This window comes from Gorilla gorilla, chromosome 16 (genome assembly GCF_029281585.2).
Source record: "Gorilla gorilla gorilla isolate KB3781 chromosome 16, NHGRI_mGorGor1-v2.1_pri, whole genome shotgun sequence".
Classification (NCBI taxonomy): Eukaryota; Metazoa; Chordata; class Mammalia; order Primates; family Hominidae; genus Gorilla; species Gorilla gorilla.
Window position 1 is genome coordinate 103516839 of NC_073240.2, and position 22575 is coordinate 103539413.

The 22575-nt window shown below is 57.1% G+C and overlaps 1 long non-coding RNA gene across 1 annotated transcript in view; it reads left to right on the forward strand.

Moving 5' to 3' along the window:
• The first annotated feature begins 3587 nt into the window (after positions 1-3587).
• Positions 3588-22575, forward strand: part of LOC134757298 (uncharacterized) — a 38307-nt gene continuing 19319 nt past the window's right edge. The window contains exons 1-2 of the long non-coding RNA XR_010131105.1: positions 3588-3651; positions 3745-3977. This is a non-coding gene — a long non-coding RNA (uncharacterized lncRNA). The remainder of the gene's footprint in view (positions 3652-3744; positions 3978-22575) is intronic.

Below are 22575 nucleotides of genomic sequence, written 5' to 3' on the forward strand. Positions count from 1 at the left end.
GTTGTTTTAGGGTCAGGGCCAGGGCCCAGGGTTAGGCTTGATTTAGGTTCAGGGCCAGGTCCCAGGGTTAGGCTTGTTTTAGGGTCTGGGCCAGGGCCCAGGGATAGGGTTGTTTTAGGGTCAGGGCCAGGGCCCAGGGTTAGGGTTGTTTTAGGGTCAGGGCCAGGGCCCAGGGTTAGGGTTGTTTTAGGGTCAGGGCCAGGGCCCAGGGATAGGGTTGTTTTAGGGTCAGGGCCAGTGCCCAAGGTTAGGCTTGTTTTAGGGTCAGGGCCTGGGCCCAGGGTTAGGGTTGTTTTAGGGTCAGGACCTGGGCCCAGGGTTAGTCTTGTTTTAGTACCACGGCCCTGGGTTAGGGTTGTTTTAGGGTCAGGGCCAGGGCCCACGGTTAGGGTTGTTTTAGGTCAGGGCCAGGGCCCAGGGTTAGGGTTGTTTTAGGTCAGGGCCAGTTCCCAGGGTTAGGCTTGTTTTAGGGTCAGGGCCAGGGCCCAGGTTTAGGGTTGTTTTAGGTTCAGGGCCAGTGCCCAGGGTTAGGGTTCTTTTAGGGTCAGGGCGAGGGCCCAGGGTTAGGGTTGTTTTAGGGTCAGGGCCAGGGCCCAGGGTTAGGCTTGTTTTAGGGTCAGGGCCAGGGTCCAGGGTTAGGCTTGTTTTAGGGTCAGGGCCAGGGCCCAGGGTTAGGCTTGTTTTAGGGTCAGGGCCAGGGCCCAGGGTTAGGGATGTTTTACGGTCAGGGCCAGGGCCCAGGGTTAGGGTTGTTTTAGGGTCAGGGTCAGGGCCCAGGTTTAGGGTTGTTTTAGGGTCAGGGCCAGTGCCCAGGGTTAGGGTTGTTTTACGGTCATGGCCAGGGCTCAGGGTTAGGGTTGTTTTAGGGTCATGTCCAGGGCCCACTGTTAGGGTTGTTTTAGGGTCAGGTCCAGGGCCCAGGATTAGGGTTGTTTTAGGGTCAGGTTCAGGGCCCAGGGTTAGGGTTGTTTTAGGGTCAGGGCCAGGGCCCAAGGTTAGGGTTGTTTTAGGGTCAGGGCCAGGGCCCAGGGTTAGGGTTGTTTTAGGGTCAGGGCCAGGGCCCAGGGTTAGGTTTGTTTTAGGGTCAGGGCCTGGGCCCAGGGTTAGGGTTGTTTTAGGTTTAGGGCCAGGGCCCAGAGTTATGGTTGTTTTAGGGTCAGGGCCAGGGCCCAGGGTTAGGATTGTTTTAGGGTCAGGACCTGGGCCCAGGGTTAGGGTTGATTTAGGGTCAGGGCCAGGGCCCAGGTTTAGGCTTCTTTTAGGGTCGGAGCCAGGGCCCAGGGTTAGGGTTGTTTTATGATCAGGGTTAGGGCCAGGGCCCAGGGTTAGGGTTGTTTTAGGGTCAGGGCGAGGTCCCAGGGTTAGGCTTGTTTTAGGGTCAGGGCCAGGGCTCAGGGTTAGGGTTGTTTTAGGGTCAGTGCCAGGGCCCAGGTTTAGGCTTGTTTTAGGGTCAGGGCCAGGGCCCAGGATTAGGATTGTTTTAAGGTCATGTCCAGGGCCCACGGGTAGGGTTGTTTTAGGGTCAGGACCAGGGTCCAGGGACAGGGTTGTTTCAGTGTCAGGGCCAGGTCCCAGGGTTAGGGTTGTTTTAGGGTCAGGGCCAGGGCCCAGGGTTATGGTTATTTTAGGTTCAGTGCCCAGGGTTAAGGTTGTTTTAGGGTCAGGGCCCAGGGTTAGGGTTGTTTTAGGGTGAGTGCCCATGGTTGGCTTTATTTTAGGGTCAGGGCCAGGGCCCAGGGTTAGGGTTGTTTTAGGGTCAGGGCCAGGGCCCAGGGTTAGGGTTGTTTTAGGTCATGGCCAGGGCCCAGGGATAGGGTTGTTTTAGGGTCAGGGCCAGGGCCCAGGGTTAGGGTTGTTTTAGGGTCAGGGCCAGGGCCCAGGGTTAGGCTTGTTTTAGGGTCAGGGCCAGGGCCCAGGGTTAGGCTTGTTTTAGGGTCAGGGCCAGGGCCCAGGATTAGGCTTGTTTTAGGGTCAAGGACAGGGCCCAGGTTTAGGGTTGTTTTAGGGTCAGGGCCAGGGCCCAGGGTTAGGCTTGTTTTAGGGTCAGAGCCAGGGCCCAGGGTTAGGGTTGTTTTAGGGTCAGGGCCAGTGCCCAGGGTTAGTGTTGTTTTAGGGTCAGGGCCATGGCCCAGGGTTAGGGTTGTTTTAGGGTCAGGGCCAGGGCCCAGGATTAGGGTTGTTTTAGGGTCAGGACATGGGCCCAGGTTTAAGCTTGTTTTAGTGCCAGGGCCCAGGGTGAGGGTTGTTTTAGGGTCAGGGCCAGGGCCCAGGGTCGGGGTTGTTTTAGGTCAGGGCCAGGGCCCAGCATTAGGGTTGTTTTAGGGTCAGGGCCAGGGCCCAGGGTTGGGTTTGTTTTAGGGTCAGGGCCAGGGCCCAGGGTTAGGGTTGTTTTAGGGTCAGGGCCAGGGCCCAGGGTTAGGGTTGTTTTAGGATCAGGGCCAAGGTCCAGGTTTAGGGTTGTTTTAGGTGAGGGTCAGGGCCCAGGGTTAGGGTTTTAGGCTCAGGGCCAGGTCCCATGGTTAGGGTTTTATGGTCAGGGCCAGGGCCCAGGGTTAGGGTTTTAGCCTCCGGACCAGGGCCCAGGGTTATGGTTTTAGGGTCAGGGCCAGGGCCCAGGGTTAGGGTTTTAGGCTCAGGGTCAGGGCCCAGGGTTAGGGTTTTAGGATCAGTGTCAGGGCCCAGGGTTAGGGTTTTAGGCTCAGGGCCAGGGCCCAGGGTTAGGGTTTTAGGCTCAGGACCAGGGCCCAGGGTTAGGGTTTTAGGGTCAGGGCCAGGGCCCAGGGTTAGGGTTTTAGGCTCAGGGTCAGGGCCCAGGGTTAGGGTTTTAGGATCAGTGTCAGGGCCCAGGGTTAGGGTTTTAGGGTCAGGGCCAGGGCGCTGGGTTAGGGTTTTAGGGTTATGGCCAATGCCCAGGGTTAGGGTTTTAGGGTCAGGGCCAGGGCCCAGGGTTAGGGTTTTAGGGTCAGGGCCAGGGCTCAGGGTTAGGGTTTAAGGGTCAAGGCCAGGGCCCAGGGTTAGGGTTTTTGGGTCAGGGCCTGGGCCCAGGGTTATGTTTTTAGGGTCAGGGCCCAGGGTTAGGGTTTTAGGGTCAGGGCCCAGGGTTAGGGTTTTAGGGTCAGGACTCAGGGTTAGGGTTTTAGGGTCAGGGCCCAGGGTTAGGGTGATTTCCAGGAAGTGACCTCACAGTGACTCAAGCTACCACTTACTGTTGATTGTGATGAAATGCCAGCTGAGGCACATGCCTTGGGAGCTAAGTGGTTGCTGCCCTTGACTACTATGAAGACTGGTGTGGGAAGGGTCGCTTTGGATGCACTTGAGCAGGGGTCCCCAACCCCTGAGCCATAGAGCCGTAAGGAGCCACACAGCAGGTGAGTGGTGTCGAGTGAGGGAGTGAGAGAAGCTTCGTCTGTATTTACAGCCACTCCCCTTTGCTCACATTCCCGCCTGAGCTCCACCTTCTCAGATGAGCAGCAGCATTAGATTCATAGGAGAACGCACCCTGTTGTGAACCGTGCATGTGAGGGATCTAGGTTGCGCTGTGCTTATGAGAATCTAATACCTATTGATCTGTCACTTTCTCCCATCAGGCTCAGGTGGGACCATCCAGTTTCAGGAAAACAAGCTTAACACGCCCACTGATTCTACATTATGGTGAGTTCTATAATTATTTTATTATATATTCCAGTGTAATAATGGAAATGAAGTGCCTAATCAACGTAAATGTGCTTAAATCTTTTGGCCCAGCTCCTACCTCCCGGCAGTCTCGCCAGGCCCAGAACTCTCTCCAGTCAGCCTCTACAGACCAAGCTCATGACTCACAATGGCCTATTTAGGCCCATACCCTACCTCACGGCAGTCTCCGCAGATGAGCCTACTGCCTCACAACAGCCTCCACAGGCACAGCTCCATCGTTACAATGGCCTCTTTAGACCCAGCTCCTGCCTCCCAGCCTTCTCTCCAGGCCCTGAACTTTCTCCGTAAGTTGAGGTAGCTGGGACTGTAGGTATACATGACGATACTTGGCTAATTTTTAAATTGTTTTGCAGACATGGGGTCTCACTTTGTTGGCCAGGCTGCTGTCAAACTAATGGCCTCAAGTGACCCTTCCACCCCTGCCTCCCATCCTCGAGGTATGTGCCACCACAAGGAGCACTTGTTCAATTTTCTAAAGAAAAAATTTCTAAAGTAAGGCTGTGGGATGATGGCAGGAAGATAAAAGAAAAACAGAAGAATAAGTTAAAATGACTTATTCACACATATTCTTTTGACAGCAAGAAGAACTGTTAGTATATACATTCCTTACAAACAAAGAAACGGCAGATAAACAATGTTGTATAGGAACTTCAACACACACTGTACAATATTCCCACTTTGCTGACATAAGTTATGGAAATTTCGTGGTTTCCTTGAGTGTCGCTACCAGTATTTTGCTTCTCTGATGATTTTTATCAACTTCCTCATCTGTTAACTTCTCTCCAAGGTATGTCATGTCACGACATGCTGCCGCTGCACGAACACGGCCAGTGTCTTCCTATTAAACATGTAGAATGCTTTCCTAATTTCTCTTTTTACTCTCTGTCTTTGTGTTCTGCATTTTCCTTACTTTTATTGTCAGAAACTCCAGAAAGCCAATCGTACTAATTTATCACGATTTGCTTTATTAATTTGTACTATGCTTATATGGAATTTTGCCCAACAGACCTCATTACAATTTGGGCCAGGGCCCAGGGTTAGGGTTGTTTTAGGGTCAGGGCCAGGGCCCAGGGTTAGGGTTGTTTTAGAGTCAGGGCCAGGGCCCTGGGTTAGGCTTGTTTTAGGTTCAGGACCTGGGCCCAGGGTTAGGCTTGTTTTAGTGCCAGGGACCAGGGTTAGGGTTGTTTTAGGGTCAGGGCAGGGCCCAGGTTTAGGGTTGTTTTAGGTCAGGGCCAGGGCCCAGGGTTAGGGTTGTTTTAGGTCAGGGCCAGGTCCCAGGGTTAGGGTTGTTTTAGGGTCAGGGCCAGGGCCCAGGGTTAGGGTTGTTTTAGGATCAGGGCCAGGGCCCAGGTTTAGGCTTGTTTTAGGGTCAGGGCCAGGGCCCAGGGTTAGGCTTGTTTTAGGGTCAGGGCCAGTGCCGAGCGTTAGGCTTGTTTTAGGGTCAGGGACAGGGCCCAGGGTTAGGGTTGTTTTAGGGTCAGGGCCAGGGCCCAGGGTTAGGCTTGTTTTAGGGTCAGGGACAGGGCCCAGGGTTAGGGTTGTTTTAGGTCAGGGCCAGGGCCCAGGGTTAGGGTTGTTTTAGGGTCAGGGCCAGGGCCCAGGGATAGGGTTGTTTTAGGGTCAGGGCCAGGGCCGAGGGTTAGGCTTGTTTTAGGGTCAGGGCCAGGGCCCAGGTTTAGGGTTGTTTTAGGGTCACCACCTGGGCCCAGGGTTAGGCTTGTTTTAGTACCAGGGCCCAGGGTTAGGGTTGTTTTAGGGTCAGGGCCAGGGCCCAGGGTTAGGGTTGTTTTAGGTCAGGGCCAGGGCCCAGGGTTAGGGTTGTTTTAGGTCAGGGCCAGGTCCCAGGGTTAGGCTTGTTTTAGGGTCAGGGCCAGGGCCCAGGGTTAGGGTTGTTTTAGGTTCAGGGCCAGTGCCCAGGGTTAGGGTTGTTTTAGGGTCAGGGCGAGGGCCCAGGGTTAGGGTTGTTTTAGGGTCAGGGCCAGGGCCCAGGGTTAGGCTTGTTTTAGGGTCAGGGCCAGGGCCCAGGTTTAGGCTTGTTTTAGGGTCAGGGCCAGGGCCCAGGGTTAGGCTTTTTTTAGGGTCAGGGCCAGGGACCCAGGGTTAGGGATGTTTTACGGTGAGGGACAGGGTCCAGGGTTAGGGTTGTTTCAGGGTCAGGGTCAGGGTCAGGGTCCAGTTTTAGGGTTGTTTTAGCTTCAGGGCCAGGGCCCAGGGTTAGGGTTGTTTTACGGTCAGGGCCAGGGCTCAGGTTTAGGGATGTTTTAGGGTCATGTCCAGGGCCCAGGGTTAGGGTTGTTTTAGGGTCAGGTCCAGGGCCCAGGATTAGGATTGTTTTAAGTTCATGTCCAGGGCCCACGGTTAGGGTTGTTTTAGGGTCAGGGCCAGGGTCCAGGGTCAGGGTTGTTTCAGTGTCAGGGCCAGGTCCCAGGGTTAGGGTTGTTTTAGGGTCAGGGCCAGGGCCCAGGGTTATGGTTATTTTAGGGTCAGTGCCCAGGGTTAAGGTTGTTTTAGGGTCAGGGCCCAGGGTTAGGGTTGTTTTAGGGTGAGTGCCCATGGTTGGCTTTATTTTAGGGTCAGGGCCAGGGCCTAGGGTTAGGTTTGTTTTAGGGTCTGGGCCAGGGCCCAGGGTTAGGCTTGTTTTAGAGTCAGGGCCAGGGCCCAGGGTTAGGGTTGTTTTAGGGTCAGGGCCAGGGCCCAGGTTTAGGTTTGTTTTAGGGTCAGGGCCAGGGCCCAGGGTTAGGTTTGTTTTAGGGTCAGGGCCTGGGCCCAGGGTTAGGGTTGTTTTAGGTTCAGGGCCAGGGCCCAGAGCTATGGTTGTTTTAGGGTCAGGGCCAGGGCCCAGGGTTAGGATTGTTTTAGGGTCAGGGCCAGGGCCCAGGGTTAGGGTTGTTTTAGGGTCAGGGCCAGGGCCCAGGGTTAGGGTTGTTTTAGGGTCAGGACCTGGGCCCAGGGTTAGGCTTAATTTAGTGCCAGGGCCCAGGGTTCGGGTTGTTTTAGAGTCAGGGCCAGGGCCCAGGGTCAGGGTTGTTTTAGGTCAGGGCCAGGGCCGAGGTTTAGGGGTGTTTTAGGGTCTGGGCCAGGGCCCAGCGTTAGGGTTGTTTTAGGGTCAGGGCCAGGGCCCAGGGTTAGGCTTGATTTAGGTTCAGGGCCAGGTCCCAGGGTTAGGCTTGTTTTAGGGTCAGGGCCAGGGCCCAGGTATAGGGTTGTTTTAGGGTCAGGGCCAGGGCCCAGGGTTAGGGTTGTTTTAGGGTCAGGGCCAGGGCCCAGGGTTAGGGTTGTTTTAGGGTCAGGGCCTGGGCCCAGGGTTAGGGTTGTTTTAGGTTCAGGGCCAGGGCCCAGAGTTATGGTTGTTTTAGGGTCAGGGCCAGGGCCCAGGGTTAGGATTGTTTTAGGGTCAGGACCTGGGCCCAGGGTTAGGGTTGTTTTAGGGTCAGGGCCAGGGCCCAGGTTTAGGCTTGTTTTAGGGTCGGAGCCAGGGCCCAGGGTTAGGGTTGTTTTATTATCAGTGTCAGGGCCAGGGCCCAGGGTTAGGGTTGTTTTAGGGTCAGGGCCAGGGCCCAGGTTTAGGCTTGTTTTAGGGTCAGGGCCAGGGTCCAGGGTTAGGCTTGTTTTAGGGTCAGGGCCAGGGCCCAGGGTTAGGCTTGTTTTAGTGCCAGGGCCCGGGGTTTGGGTTTTTTTAGGTTCGGGGCCCAGGGTTAGGCTTGTTTTAGGATCAGGGCCCAGGGTTATGGTTGTTTTAGGGTCATGGCCAGCGCCCAGGGTTAGGGTTGTTTTAGGGTCAGTGCCAGGGCCCACGGTTAGGCTTGTTTTAGAGTCAGGGACAGGGCCCAGGGTCAGGGTTGTTTTAGGTCAGGGCCAGGGCCCTGGGTTAGTCTTGTTTTAGGGTCAGGGCCAGGGCCCAGGGTTAGGCTTGTTTTAGGGTCAGGGCCAGGGCCGAGCGTTAGGCTTGTTTTAGGGTCAGGGACAGGGCCCAGGGTTAGGGTTGTTTTAGGGTCAGGGCCAGGGCCCAGGGTTAGGCTTGTTTTAGGGTCAGGGCCAGGGCCCAGGGTTAGGCTTGTTTTAGGGTCAGGGCCAGGGCCCAGGGTTAGGCTTGTTTTAGGGTCAGGTCCAGGGCCCAGGGTTAGGCTTGTTTTAGGGTCAGGGCCAGGGCCCAAGGTTAGGGATGTTTTACGGTCAGGGCCAGGGCCCAGGGTTAGGGTTGTTTTACGGTCAGTTCCAGGGCCCAGGTTTAGGGTTGTTTTAGGGTCAGGGCCAGTGCCCAGGGTTAGGGTTGTTTTACGGTCATGGCCAGTGCCCAGGGTTAGGGTTGTTTTAGGGTCATGTCCAGGGCCCACGGTTAGGGTTGTTTTAGGGTCATGTCCAGGGCCCACGGTTAGGGTTGTTTTAGGGTCAGGTCCAGGGCCCAGGATTAGGGTTGTTTTAGGGTCAGGGTCAGGGCCCAGGGTTAGGGTTGTTTTAGGGTCAGGGCCAGGGCCCATGGTTAGGGTTGTTTTAGGGTCAGGGCCAGGGCCCAGGGTTAGGTTTGTTTTATGGTCAGGGCCAGGGCCCAGGGTTAGGTTTGTTTTAGGGTCAGGGCCTGGGCCCAGGTTTAGGGTTGTTTTAGGTTCAGGGCCAGGGCCCAGAGTTATGGTTGTTTTAGGGTCAGGGCCAGGGCCCAGGGTTAGGATTGTTTTAGGGTCAGGACCTGGGCCCAGGGTTAGGGTTGTTTTAGGGTCAGGGCGAGGGCCCAGGTTTAGGCTTGTTTTAGGGTCGGAGCCAGTGCCCAGGGTTAGGGTTGTTTTATGATCAGGGTTAGGGCCAGGGCCCAGGGTTAGGGTTGTTTTAGGGTCAGGGCGAGGTCCCAGGGTTAGGCTTGTTTTAGGGTCAGGGCCAGGGCCCAGGGTTAGGGTTGTTTTAGGGTCAGGGCCAGGGCCCAGGTTTAGGCTTGTTTTAGAGTCAGGGCCAGGGTCCAGGGTTAGGCTTGTTTTAGGGTCAGGGCCAGGGCCCAGGGTTAGGCTTGTTTTAGTGCCAGGGCCCGGGGTTTGCGTTTTTTTAGGTTCGGGGCCCAGGGTTAGGCTTGTTTTAGGATCAGGGCCCAGGGTTATGGTTGTTTTAGGGTCATGGCCAGCGCCCAGGGTTAGGGTTGTTTTAGGGTCCGGGCCAGGGCCCACGTTTAGGCTTGTTTTAGGGTCAGGGACAGGGCCCAGGGTCAGGGTTGTTTTAGGTCAGGGCCAGGGCCCTGGGTTAGTCTTGTTTTAGGGTCAGGGCCAGGGCCCAGGGTTAGGCTTGTTTTAGGGTCAGGGCCAGTGCCGAGCGTTAGGCTTGTTTTAGGGTCAGGGACAGGGCCCAGGGTTAGGGTTGTTTTAGGGTCAGGGCCAGGGCCCAGGGTTAGGCTTGTTTTAGGGTCAGGGACAGGGCCCAGGGTTAGGGTTGTTTTAGGTCAGGGCCAGGGCCCAGGGTTAGGCTTGTTTTAGGGTCAGGGCCAGGGCCCAGGGATAGGGTTGTTTTAGGGTCAGGGCCATGGCCGAGGGTTAGGCTTGTTTTAGGGTCAGGGCCAGGGCCCAGGTTTAGGGTTGTTTTAGGGTCAGGACCTGGGCCCAGGGTTAGGCTTGTTTTAGTACCAGGGCCCAGGGTTAGGGTTGTTTTAGGGTCAGGGCCAGGGCCCAGGGTTAGGGTTGTTTTAGGTCAGGGCCAGGGCCCAGGGTTAGGGTTGTTTTAGGTCAGGGCCAGGTCCCAGGGTTAGGCTTGTTTTAGTGTCAGGGCCAGGGCCCAGGGTTAGGGTTGTTTTAGGTTCAGGGCCAGTGCCCAGGGTTAGGGTTGTTTTAGGGTCAGGGCGATTGCCCAGGGTTAGGGTTGTTTTAGGGTCAGGGCCAGGGCCCAGGGTTAGGCTTGTTTTAGGGTCAGGGCCAGGGCCCAGGGTTAGGCTTGTTTTAGGGTCAGGGCCAGGGCCCAGGGTTAGGTTTGTTTTAGGGTCAGGGCCTGGGACCCAGGGTTAGGGATGTTTTACGCTGATGGACAGGGTCCAGGGTTAGGGTTGTTTCAGGGTCAGGGTCAGGGTCCAGTTTTAGGGTTGTTTTAGGGTCAGGGCCAGGGCCCAGTGTTAGGGTTGTTTTACGGTCAGGGCCAGGGCTCAGGGTTAGGGATGTTTTAGGGTCATGTCCAGGGCCCACGATTAGGGTTGTTTTAGGGTCAGGTCCAGGGCCCAGGATTAGGATTGTTTTAAGGTCATGTCCAGGGCCCACGGTTAGGGTTGTTTTAGGGTCAGGGCCAGGGTCCAGGGTCAGGGTTGTTTCAGTGTCAGGGCCAGGTCCCAGGGTTAGGGTTGCTTTAGGGTCAGGGCCAGGGCCCAGGGTTATGGCTATTTTAGGGTCAGTGCCCAGGGTTAAGGTTGCTTTAGGGTCAGGGCCCAGGGTTAGGGTTGTTTTAGGGTGAGTGCCCATTGTTGGCTTTATTTTAGGGTCAGGGCCAGGGCCCAGGGTTAGGGTTGTTTTAGGGTCAGGGCCAGGGCCCAGGGTTAGGCTTGTTTTAGAGTCAGGGCCAGGGCCCAGGGTTAGGATTGTTTTAGGGTCAGGGCCAGGGCCCAGGGTTAGGTTTGTTTTAGGGTCAGGGCCAGGGCCCAGGGTTAGGTTTGTTTCAGGGTCAGGGCCTGGGCCCAGGGTTAGGGTTGTTTTAGGTTCAGGGCCAGGGCCCAGAGCTATGGTTGTTTCAGGGTCAGGGCCAGGGCCCAGGGTTAGGATTGTTTTAGGGTCAGGGCCAGGGCCCAGGGTTAGGGTTGTTTTAGGGTCAGGGCCAGGGCCCAGCGTTAGGGTTGTTTTAGGGTCAGCGCCAGGGCCCAGGGTTAGGGTTGTTTTAGGGTCAGGACTTGGGCCCAGGGTTCGGCTTAATTTAGTGCCAGGGCCCAGGGTTCGGGTTGTTTTAGAGTCAGGGCCAGAGCCCAGGGTCAGGGTTGTTTTAGGTCAGGGCCAGGGCCCAGGTTTAGGGGTGTTTTAGGGTCTGGGCCAGGGCCCAGCGTTAGGGTTGTTTTAGGGTCAGGGCCAGGGCCCAGGGTTAGGCTTGATTTAGGTTCAGGGCCATGTCCCAGGGTTAGGCTTGTTTTAGGGTCAGGCCAGGGCCCAGGGATAGGGTTGTTTTAGGGTCAGGGCCAGGGCACAGGGTTAGGGTTGTTTTAGGGTCAGGGCCAGGGCCCAGGGTTAGGGTTGTTTTAGGTTCAGGGCCAGGGCCCAGGGATAGGGTTGTTTTAGGGTCAGGGCCAGTGCCCAAGGTTAGGCTTGTTTTAGGGTCAGGGCCTGGGCCCAGGGTTAGGGTTGTTTTAGGGTCAGGACCTGGGCCCAGGGTTAGTCTTGTTTTAGTACCACGGCCCTGGGTTAGGGTTGTTTTAGGGTCAGGGTCAGGGCCCACTGTTAGGGTTGTTTTAGGTCAGGGCCAGGGCCCAGGGTTAGGGTTGTTTTAGGTCAGGGCCAGTTCCCAGGGTTAGGCTTGTTTTAGGGTCAGGGCCAGGGCCCAGGGTTAGGGTTGTTTTAGGTTCAGGGCCAGTGCCCAGGGTTAGGGTTGTTTTTCGGTCAGGGCGAGGGCCCAGGGTTAGGGTTGTTTTAGGGTCAGGGCCAGGGCCCAGGGTTAGGCTTGTTTTAGGGTCAGGGCCAGGGCCCAGGGTTAGGCTTGTTTTAGGGTCAGGGCCAGGGCACAGGGTTAGGCTTGTTTTAGGGTCAGGGCCAGGGCCCAGGGTTAGGGATGTTTTACGGTCAGGGCCAGGGCCCAGGGTTAGGGTTGTTTTAGGGTCAGGGTCAGGGCCCAGGTTTAGGGTTGTTTTAGGGTCAGGGCCAGAGCCCAGGGTTAGGGTTGTTTTACGGTCATGGCCAGGGCTCAGGGTTAGGGTTGTTTTAGGGTCATGTCCAGGGCCCACGGTTAGGGTTGTTTTAGGGTCATGTCCAGGGCCCACGGTTAGGGTTTTTTTAGGGTCAGGTCCAGGGCCCAGGATTAGGGTTGTTTTAGGGTCAGGGTCAAGGCCCAGGGTTAGGGTTGTTTTAGGGTCAGGGCCAGGTCCCAGGGTTAGGGTTGTTTTAGGGTCAGGGCTAGGGCCCAGGGTTAGGTTTGTTTTATGGTCAGGGCCAGGGCCCAGGGTTAGGTTTGTTTTAGGGTCAGGGCCTGGGCCCAGGGTTAGGGTTGTTTTAGGTTCAGGGCCAGGGCCCAGAGTTATGGTTGTTTTAAGGTCAGGGCCAGGACCCAGGGTTAGGATTGTTTTAGGGTCAGGACCTGGGCCCAGGGTTAGGGTTGTTTTAGGGTCAGGGCCAGGGCCCAGGTTTAGGCTTGTTTTAGGGTCGGAGCCAGGGCCCATGGTTAGGGTTGTTTTATGATCAGGGTCAGGGCCAGGGCCCAGGTTTAGGGTTGTTTTAGGGTCAGGGCCAGGGCCCAGGTTTAGGCTTGTTTTAGGGTCAGGGCCAGGGTCCAGGGTTAGGCTTGTTTTAGGGTCAGGGCCAGGGCCCAGGGTTAGGCTTGTTTTAGTGCCAGGGCCCGGGGTTTGGGTTTTTTTAGGTTCGGGGCCCAGGGTTAGGCTTGTTTTAGGATCAGGGCCCAGGGTTATGGTTGTTTTAGGGTCATGGCCAGCGCCCAGGGTTAGGGTTGTTTTAGGGTCAGGGCCAGGGCCCACGGTTAGGCTTGTTTTAGGGTCAGGGACAGGGCCCAGGGTCAGGGTTGTTTTAGGTCAGGGCCAGGGCCCTGGGTTAGTCTTGTTTTAGGGTCAGGGCCAGGGCCCAGGGTTAGGCTTGTTTTAGGGTCAGGGCCAGTGCCGAGCGTTAGGCTTGTTTTAGGGTCAGGGACAGGGCCCAGGATTAGGGTTGTTTTAGGGTCAGGGCCAAGGCCCAGGGTTAGGCTTGTTTTAGGGTCAGGGACAGGGCCCAGGGTTAGGGTTCTTTTAGGTCAGTGCCAGGGCCCAGGGTTAGGCTTGTTTTAGGGTCAGGGCCAGGGCCCAGGGATAGGGTTGTTTTAGGGTCAGGGCCAGGGCCGAGGGTTAGGCTTGTTTTAGGGTCAGGGCCAGGGCCCAGGTTTAGGGTTGTTTTAGGGTCAGGACCTGGGCCCAGGGTTAGGCTTGTTTTAGTACCAGGGCCCAGGGTTAGGGTTGTTTTAGGGTCAGGGCCAGGGCCCAGGGTTAGGGTTGTTTTAGGTCAGGGCCAGGGCCCAGGGTTAGGGTTGTTTTAGGTCAGGGCCAGGTCCCAGGGTTAGGCTTGTTTTAGTGTCAGGGCCAGGGCCCAGGGTTAGGGTTGTTTTAGGTTCAGGGCCAGTGCCCAGGGTTAGGGTTGTTTTAGGGTCAGGGCGATTGCCCAGGGTTAGGGTTGTTTTAGGGTCAGGGCCAGGGCCCAGGGTTAGGGTTGTTTTAGGGTCAGGGCCAGGGCCCAGGGTTAGGTTTGTTTTATGGTCAGGGCCAGGGCCCAGGGTTAGGTTTGTTTTAGGGTCAGGGCCTGGGCCCAGGTTTAGGCTTGTTTTAGGGTCGGAGCCAGGGCCCAGAGATAGGGTTGTTTTATGATCAGGGTTAGGGCCAGGGCCCAGGGTTAGGGTTGTTTTAGGGTCAGGATGAGGTCCCAGGGTTAGGCTTGTTTTAGGGTCAGGGCCAGGGCCCAGGGTTAGGGTTGTTTTAGGGTCAGGGCCAGGGCCCAGGTTTAGGCTTGTTTTAGGGTCAGGGCCAGGGTCCAGGGTTAGGCTTGTTTTAGGGTCAGGGCCAGGGCCCAGGGTTAGGCTTGTGTTAGTGCCAGGGCCCGGGGTTTGGGTTTTTTTAGGTTCGGGGCCCAGGGCTAGGCTTGTTTTAGGATCAGGGCCCAGGGTTATGGTTGTTTTAGGGTCATGGCCAGCGCCCAGGGTTAGGGTTGTTTTAGGGTCAGGGCCAGGGCCCACGGTTAGGCTTGTTTTAGGGTCAGGGACAGGGCCCAGGGTCAGGGTTGTTTTAGGTCAGGGCCAGGGCCCAGGGTTAGGCTTGTTTTAGGGTCAGGGCCAGGGTCCAGGGATAGGGTTGTTTTAGGGTCAGGGCCAGGGCCGAGGGTTAGGCTTGTTTTAGGGTCAGGGCCAGGGCCCAGGTTTAGGGTTGTTTTAGGGTCAGGACCTGGGCCCAGGGTTAGGCTTGTTTTAGGACCAGGGCCCAGGGTTAGGGTTGTTTTAGGGTCAGGGCCAGGGCCCAGGGTTAGGGTTGTTTTAGGTCAGGGCCAGGGCCCAGGGTTAGGGTTGTTTTAGGTCAGGGCCAGGTCCCAGGGTTAGGCTTGTTTTAGTGTCAGGGCCAGGGCCCAGGGTTAGGGTTGTTTTAGGTTCAGGGCCAGTGCCCAGGGTTAGGGTTGTTTTAGGGTCAGGGCGATTGCCCAGGGTTAGGGTTGTTTTAGGGTCAGGGCCAGGGCCCAGGGTTAGGCTTGTTTTAGGGTCAGGGCCAGGGCCCAGGGTTGGGCTTGTTTTAGGGTCAGGGCCAGGACCCAGGGTTAGGCTTGTTTTAGGGTCAGGGCGAGGGCCCAGGGTTAGGCTTGTTTTAGGGTCAGGGCCAGGGCCCAGGGTTAGGGTTGTTTTAGGGTCAGGGTCAGGGCCCAGGTTTAGGGTTGTTTTAGGGTCAGGGCCAGGGCCCAGGGTTAGGCTTGTTTTAGGGTCAGGGCCAGGGCCCAGGGTTAGGCTTGTTTTAGGGTCAGGGCCAGGGCCCAGGGTTAGGCTTGTTTTAGGGTCAGGGCGAGGGCCCAGGGTTAGGGATGTTTTACGGTCAGGGCCAGGGCCCAGGGTTAGGGTTGTTTTAGGGTCAGGGTCAGGGCCCAGGTTTAGGGTTGTTTTAGGGTCAGGGCCAGTGCCCAGGGTTAGGGTTGTTTTACGGTCATGGCCAGGGCTCAGGGTTAGGGTTGTTTTAGGGTCATGTCCAGGGCCCACTGTTAGGGTTGTTTTAGGGTCATGTCCAGGGCCCACGGTTAGGGTTGTTTTAGGGTCAGGTCCAGGGCCCAGGATTAGGGTTGTTTTAGGGTCAGGGTCAGGGCCCAGGGTTAGGGTTGTTTTAGGGTCAGGGCCATGGCCCAGGGTTAGGGTTGTTTTAGGGTCAGGACTTGGGCCCAGGGTTAGGGTTGTTTTAGGGTCAGGGCCAGGGCCCAGGTTTAGGCTTGTTTTAGGGTCGGAGCCAGGGCCCAGGGTTAGGGTTGTTTTATGATCAGGGTTATGGCCAGGGCCCAGGGTTAGGGTTGTTTTAGGGTCAGGGCGAGGTCCCATGGTTAGGCTTGTTTTAGGGTCAGGGCCAGGACCCAGGGTTAGGGTTGTTTTAGGGTCAGGGCCAGGGCCCAGGTTTAGGCTTGTTTTAGGGTCAGGGCCAGGGTCCAGGGTTAGGCTTGTTTTAGGGTCAGGGCCAGGGCCCAGGGTTAGGCTTGTTTTAGTGCCAGGGCCCGGGGTTTGGGTTTTTTTAGGTTCGGGGCCCAGGGTTAGGCTTGTTTTAGGATCAGGGCCCAGGGTTACGGTTGTTTTAGGGTCATGGCCAGCGCCCAGGGTTAGGGTTGTTTTAGGGTCAGGGCCAGGGCCCACGGTTAGGCTTGTTTTAGCGTCAGGGACAGGGCCCAGGGTCAGGGTTGTTTTAGGTCAGGGCTAGGGCCCTGGGTTCGTCTTATTTTAGGGTCAGGGCCAGGGCCCAGGGTTAGGCTTGTTTTAGGGTCAGGGCCAGTGCCGAGCGTTAGGCTTGTTTTAGGGTCAGGGACAGGGCCCAGGGTTAGGGTTGTTTTAGGGTCAGGGCCAGGGCCCAGGGTTAGGCTTGTTTTAGGGTCAGGGACAGGGCCCAGGGTTAGGGTTGTTTTAGGTCAGGGCCAGGGCCCAGGGTTAGGCTTGTTTTAGGGTCAGGGCCAGGTCCCAGGGATAGGGTTGTTTTAGGGTCAGGGCCAGGGCCGAGGGTTAGGCTTGTTTTAGGGTCAGGGCCAGGGCCCAGGTTTAGGGTTGTTTTAGGGTCAGGACCTGGGCCCAGGGTTAGGCTTGTTTTAGTACCAGGGCCCAGGGTTAGGGTTGTTTTAGGGTCAGGGCCAGGGCCCAGGGTTAGGGTTGTTTTAGGTCAGGGCCAGGGCCCAGGGTTAGGGTTGTTTTAGGTCAGGGCCAGGTCCCAGGGTTAGGCTTGTTTTAGTGTCAGGGCCAGGGCCCAGGGTTAGGGTTGTTTTAGGTTCAGGGCCAGTGCCCAGGGTTAGGGTTGTTTTAGGGTCAGGGCGATTGCCCAGGGTTAGGGTTGTTTTAGGGTCAGGGCCAGGGCCCAGGGTTAGGCTTGTTTTAGGGTCAGGGCCAGGGCCCAGGGTTAGGCTTGTTTTAGGGTCAGGGCCAGGGCCCAGGGTTAGGTTTGTTTTAGGGTCAGGGCCTGGGACCCAGGGTTAGGGATGTTTTACGGTGAGGGACAGGGTCCACGGTTAGGGTTGTTTCAGGGTCAGGGTCAGGGTCCAGTTTTAGGGTTGTTTTAGGGTCAGGTCCTGGGCCTAGGGTTAGGGTTGTTTTTGTGCCAGGGCCCAGGGTTAGGGTTGTTTTAGGGTCAGGGCCAGGGCCCAGGGTTAGGGTTGTTTTAGGTCATGGCCAGGGCCCAGGGATAGGGTTGTTTTAGGGTCAGGGCCAGGGCCCAGGGTTAGGGTTGTTTTAGGGTCAGGGCCAGGGCCCAGGGTTAGGCTTGTTTTAGGGTCAGGGCCAGGGCCCAGGGTTAGGCTTGTTTTAGGGTCAGGGCCAGGGCCCAGGATTAGGCTTGTTTTAGGGTCAAGGACAGGGCCCAGGTTTAGGGTTGTTTTAGGGTCAGGGCCAGGGCCCTGGGTTAGGCTTGTTTTAGGGTCAGAGCCAGGGCCCAGGGTTAGGGTTGTTTTAGGGTCAGGGCCAGTGCCCAGGGTTAGTGTTGTTTTAGGGTCAGGGCCATGGCCCAGGGTTAAGGTTGTTTTAGGGTCAGGGCCAGGGCCCAGGATTAGGGTTGTTTTAGGGTCAGGACATGGGCCCAGGTTTAAGCTTGTTTTAGTGCCAGGGCCCAGGGTGAGGGTTGTTTTAGGGTCAGGGCCAGGGCCCAGGGTCAGGGTTGTTTTAGGTCAGGGCCAGGGCCCAGCATTAGGGTTGTTTTAGGGTCAGGGCCAGGGCCCAGGTTTAGGGGTGTTTTAGGGTCAGGGCCAGTGCCCAGGATTAGGCTTGTTTTAGGGTCAGGGCCAGGGCCCAGGGTTAGGCTTGTTTTAGGGTCAGGGCCAGGGCCCAGGGTTAGGGTTGTTTTAGGGTCAGGGCCAGGGCCCAGGGTTAGGCTTGTTTTAGGGTCAGGGCCAGGGCCCAGGGTTAGGCTTGTTTTAGGGTCAGGGCCAGGGCCCAGGATTAGGCTTGTTTTAGGGTCAAGGACAGGGCCCAGGTTTAGGGTTGTTTTAGGGTCAGGGCCAGGGCCCTGGGTTAGGCTTGTTTTAGGGTCAGAGCCAGGGCCCAGGGTTAGGGTTGTTTTAGGGTCAGGGCCAGTGCCCAGGGTTAGTGTTGTTTTAGGGTCAGGGCCATGGCCCAGGGTTAAGGTTGTTTTAGGGTCAGGGCCAGGGCCCAGGATTAGGGTTGTTTTAGGGTCAGGACATGGGCCCAGGTTTAAGCTTGTTTTAGTGCCAGGGCCCAGGGTGAGGGTTGTTTTAGGGTCAGGGCCAGGGCCCAGGGTCAGGGTTGTTTTAGGTCAGGGCCAGGGCCCAGCATTAGGGTTGTTTTAGGGTCAGGGCCAGGGCCCAGGTTTAGGGGTGTTTTAGGGTCAGGGCCAGTGCCCAGGATTAGGCTTGTTTTAGGGTCAGGGCCAGGGCCCAGGGTTAGGGTTGTTTTACGGTCAGGGCCAGGGCTCAGGGTTAGGGATGTTTTAGGGTCATGTCCAGGGCCCACGATTTGGGTTGTTTTAGGGTCAGGTCCAGGGCCCAGGATTAGGATTGTTTTAAGGTCATGTCCAGGGCCCACGGTTAGGGTTGTTTTAGGGTCAGGGCCAGGGTCCAGGTTTAGGGTTGTTTCAGTGTCTGGGCCAGGTCCCAGGGTTAGGGTTGTTTTAGGGTCAGGGCCAGGGCCCAGGGTTATGGTTATTTTAGGGTCAGTGCCCAGGGTTAAGGTTGTTTTAGGGTCAGGGCCCAGGGTTAGGGTTGTTTTAGGGTGAGTGCCCATGGTTGGCTTTATTTTAGGGTCAGGGCCAGGGCCCAGGGTTAGGGTTGTTTTAGGGTCAGGGCCAGGGCCCAGGGTTAGGCTTGTTTTAGAGTCAGGGCCAGGGCCCAGGGTTAGGGTTGTTTTAGGGTCAGGGCCAGGGCCCAGGGTTAGGTTTGTTTTAGGGTCAGGGCCAGGGCCCAGGGTTAGGTTTGTTTTAGGTTCAGGGCCTGGGCCCAGGGTTAGGGTTGTTTTAGGTTCAGGGCCAGGGCCCAGAGCTATGGTTGTTTTAGGGTCAGGGCCAGGGCCCAGGGTTAGGATTGTTTTAGGGTCAGGGCCAGGGCCCAGGGTTAGGGTTGTTTTAGGGTCAGGGCCAGGGCCCAGCGTTAGGGTTGTTTTAGGGTCAGCGCCAGGGCCCAGGGTTAGGGTTGTTTTAGGGTCAGGACCTGGGCCCAGGGTTAGGCTTAATTTAGTGCCAGGGCCCAGGGTTCGGGTTGTTTTAGAGTCAGGGCCAGGGTCCAGGGTCAGGGTTGTTTTAGGTCAGGGCCAGGGCCCAGGTTTAGGGGTGTTTTAGGGTCTGGGCCAGGGCCCAGCGTTAGGGTTGTTTTAGGGTCAGGGCCAGGGCCCAGGGATAGGCTTGATTTAGGTTCAGGGCCAGGTCCCAGGGTTAGGCTTGTTTTAGGGTCAGGGCCAGGGCCCAGGGATAGGGTTGTTTTAGGGTCAGGGCCAGGGCCCAGGGTTAGGGTTGTTTTAGGGTCAGGGCCAGGGCCCAGGGTTAGGGTTGTTTTAGGGTCAGTGCCAGGGCCCAGGGATAGGGTTGTTTTAGGGTCAGGGCCAGTGCCCAAGGTTAGGCTTGTTTTAGGGTCAGGGCCTGGGCCCAGGGTTAGGGTTGTTTTAGGGTCAGGACCTGGGCCCAGGGTTAGTCTTGTTTTAGTACCACGGCCCTGGGTTAAGGTTGTTTTAGGGTCAGGGCCAGGGCCCACGGTTAGGGTTGTTTTAGGTCAGGGCCAGGGCCCAGGGTTAGGGTTGTTTTAGGTCAGGGCCAGTTCCCAGGGTTAGGCTTGTTTTAGGGTCAGGGCCAGGGCCCAGGGTTAGGCTTGTTTTAGGGTCAGGTCCAGGGCCCAGGGTTAGGCTTGTTTTAGGGTCAGGGCCAGGGCCCAGGGTTAGGGATGTTTTACGGTCAGGGCCAGGGCCCAGGGTTAGGGTTGTTTTAGGGTCAGGGTCAGGGCCCAGGTTTAGGGTTGTTTTAGGGTCAGGGCCAGTGCCCAAGGTTAGGGTTGTTTTACGGTCATGGCGAGGTCTCAGGGTTAGGGTTGTTTTAGGGTCATGTCCAGGGCCCACTGTTAGGGTTGTTTTAGGGTCATTTCCAGGGCCCACGGTTAGGGTTGTTTTAGGGTCAGGTCCAGGGCCCAGGATTAGGGTTGTTTTAGGGTCAGGGTCAGGGCCCAGGGTTAGGGTTGTTTTAGGGTCAGGGCCAGGGCCCAGGATTAGGGTTGTTTTAGGGTCAGGGCCAGGGCCCAGGGTTAGGTTTGTTTTATGGTCAGGGCCAGGGCCCAGGGTTAGGTTTGTTTTAGGGTCAGGGCCTGGGCCCAGGGTTAGGGTTGTTTCAGGTTCAGGTCCAGGGCCCAGAATTATGGTTGTTTTAGGGTCAGGGCCAGGGCCCAGGGTTAGGATTGTTTTAGGGTCAGGACCTGGGCCCAGGGTTAGGGTTGTTTTAGGGTCAGGCCCAGGGCCCAGGTTTAAGCTTGTTTTAGGGTCGGAGCCAGGGCCCAGGGTTAGGATTGTTTTATGATCAGGGTTAGGGCCAGGGCCCAGGGTTAGGGTTGTTTTAGGGTCAGGGCGAGGTCCCAGGGTTAGGCTTGTTTTAGGGTCAGGGCCATGGCCCAGGGTTAGGGTTGTTTTAGGGTCAGGGCCAGGGCCCAGGTTTAGGCTTGTTTTAGGGTCAGGGCCAGGGTCCAGGGTTAGGCTTGTTTTAGGGTCAGGGCCAGGGCCCAGGTTTAGGCTTGTTTTAGTGCCAGGGCCCGGGGTTTGGGTTTTTTTAGGTTCGGGGCCCAGGGTTAGGCTTGTTTTAGGATCAGGGCCCAGGGTTATGGTTGTTTTAGGGTCATGGCCAGCGCCCAGGGTTAGGGTTGTTTTAGGGTCAGGGCCAGTGCCCACGGTTAGGCTTGTTTTAGGGTCAGGGACAGGGCCCAGGGTCAGGGTTGTTTTAGGTCAGGGCCAGGGCCCTGGGTTAGTCTTGTTTTAGGGTCAGGGACAGGGCCCACGGTTAGGGTTGTTTTAGGGTTAGGACCAGGGCCCAGGGTTAGGGTTGTTTTAGGGTCAGGTCCTGGGCCTAGGGTTAGGGTTGTTTTTGTGCCAGGGCCCAGGGTTAGGGTTGTTTTAGGGTCAGGGCCAGGGCCCAGGGTTAGGGTTGTTTTAGGTCATGGCCAGGGCCCAGGGATAGGGTTGTTTTAGGGTCAGGGCCAGGGCCCAGGGTTAGGGTTGTTTTAGGGTCAGGGCCAGGGCCCAGGGTTAGGCTTGTTTTAGGGTCAGGGCCAGGGCCCAGGGTTAGGCTTGTTTTAGGGTCAGGGCCAGGGCCCAGGATTAGGCTTGTTTTAGGGTCAAGGACAGGGCCCAGGTTTAGGGTTGTTTTAGGGTCAGGGCCAGGGCCCTGGGTTAGGCTTGTTTTAGGGTCAGAGCCAGGGCCCAGGGTTAGGGTTGTTTTAGGGTCAGGGCCAGTGCCCAGGGTTAGTGTTGTTTTAGGGTCAGGGCCATGGCCCAGGGTTAAGGTTGTTTTAGGGTCAGGGCCAGGGCCCAGGATTAGGGTTGTTTTAGGGTCAGGACATGGGCCCAGGTTTAAGCTTGTTTTAGTGCCAGGGCCCAGGGTGAGGGTTGTTTTAGGGTCAGGGCCAGGGCCCAGGGTCAGGGTTGTTTTAGGTCAGGGCCAGGGCCCAGCATTAGGGTTGTTTTAGGGTCAGGGCCAGGGCCCAGGTTTAGGGGTGTTTTAGGGTCAGGGCCAGTGCCCAGGATTAGGCTTGTTTTAGGGTCAGGGCCAGGGCCCAGGGTTAGGGTTGTTTTACGGTCAGGGCCAGGGCTCAGGGTTAGGGATGTTTTAGGGTCATGTCCAGGGCCCACGATTTGGGTTGTTTTAGGGTCAGGTCCAGGGCCCAGGATTAGGATTGTTTTAAGGTCATGTCCAGGGCCCACGGTTAGGGTTGTTTTAGGGTCAGGGCCAGGGTCCAGGTTTAGGGTTGTTTCAGTGTCAGGGCCAGGTCCCAGGGTTAGGGTTGTTTTAGGGTCAGGGCCAGGGCCCAGGGTTATGGTTATTTTAGGGTCAGTGCCCAGGGTTAAGGTTGTTTTAGGGTCAGGGCCCAGGGTTAGGGTTGTTTTAGGGTGAGTGCCCATGGTTGGCTTTATTTTAGGGTCAGGGCCAGGGCCCAGGGTTAGGGTTGTTTTAGGGTCAGGGCCAGGGCCCAGGGTTAGGCTTGTTTTAGAGTCAGGGCCAGGGCCCAGGGTTAGGGTTGTTTTAGGGTCAGGGCCAGGGCCCAGGGTTAGGTTTGTTTTAGGGTCAGGGCCAGGGCCCAGGGTTAGGTTTGTTTTAGGGTCAGGGCCTGGGCCCAGGGTTAGGGTTGTTTTAGGTTCAGGGCCAGGGCCCAGAGCTATGGTTGTTTTAGGGTCAGGGCCAGGGCCCAGGGTTAGGATTGTTTTAGGGTCAGGGCCAGGGCCCAGGGTTAGGGTTGTTTTAGGGTCAGTGCCAGGGCCCAGCGTTAGGGTTGTTTTAGGGTCAGCTCCAGGGCCCAGGGTTAGGGTTGTTTTAGGGTCAGGACCTGGGCCCAGGGTTAGGCTTAATTTAGTGCCAGGGCCCAGGGTTCGGGTTGTTTTAGAGTCAGGGCCAGGGTCCAGGGTCAGGGTTGTTTTAGGTCAGGGCCAGGGCCCAGGTTTAGGGGTGTTTTAGGGTCTGGGCCAGGGCCCAGCGTTAGGGTTGTTTTAGGGTCAGGGCCAGGGCCCAGGGTTAGGCTTGATTTAGGTTCAGGGCCAGGTCCCAGGGTTAGGCTTGTTTTAGGGTCAGGGCCAGGGCCCAGGGATAGGGTTGTTTTAGGGTCAGGGCCAGGGCCCAGGGTTAGGGTTGTTTTAGGGTCAGGGCCAGGGCCCAGGGTTAGGGTTGTTTTAGGGTCAGGGCCAGGGCCCAGGGATAGGGTTGTTTTAGGGTCAGGGCCAGTGCCCAAGGTTAGGCTTGTTTTAGGGTCAGGGCCTGGGCCCAGGGTTAGGGTTGTTTTAGGGTCAGGACCTGGGCCCAGGGTTAGTCTTGTTTTAGTACCACTGCCCTGGGTTAGGGTTGTTTTAGGGTCAGGGCCAGGGCCCAGGGTTAGGGTTGTTTCAGGTTCAGGGCCAGGGCCCAGAGTTATGGTTGTTTTAGGGTCAGGGCCAGGGCCCAGGGTTAGGATTGTTTTAGGGTCAGGACCTGGGCCCAGGGTTAGGGTAGTTTTAGGGTCAGGCCCAGGGCCCAGGTTTAGGCTTCTTTTAGGGTCGGAGCCAGGGCCCAGGGTTAGGGTTGTTTTATGATCAGGGTTAGGGCCAGGGCCCAGGGTTAGGGTTGTTTTAGGGTCAGGGCGAGGTCCCAGGGTTAGGCTTGTTTTAGGGTCAGGGCCAGGGCCCAGGGTTAGGGTTGTTTTAGGGTCAGGGCCAGGGCCCAGGTTTAGGCTTGTTTTAGGGTCAGGGCCAGGGTCCAGGGTTAGGCTTGTTTTAGGGTCAGGGCCAGGGCCCAGGGTTAGGCTTGTTTTAGTGCCAGGGCCCGGGGTTTGGGTTTTTTTAGGGTCGGGGCCCAGGGTTAGGCTTGTTTTAGGATCAGGG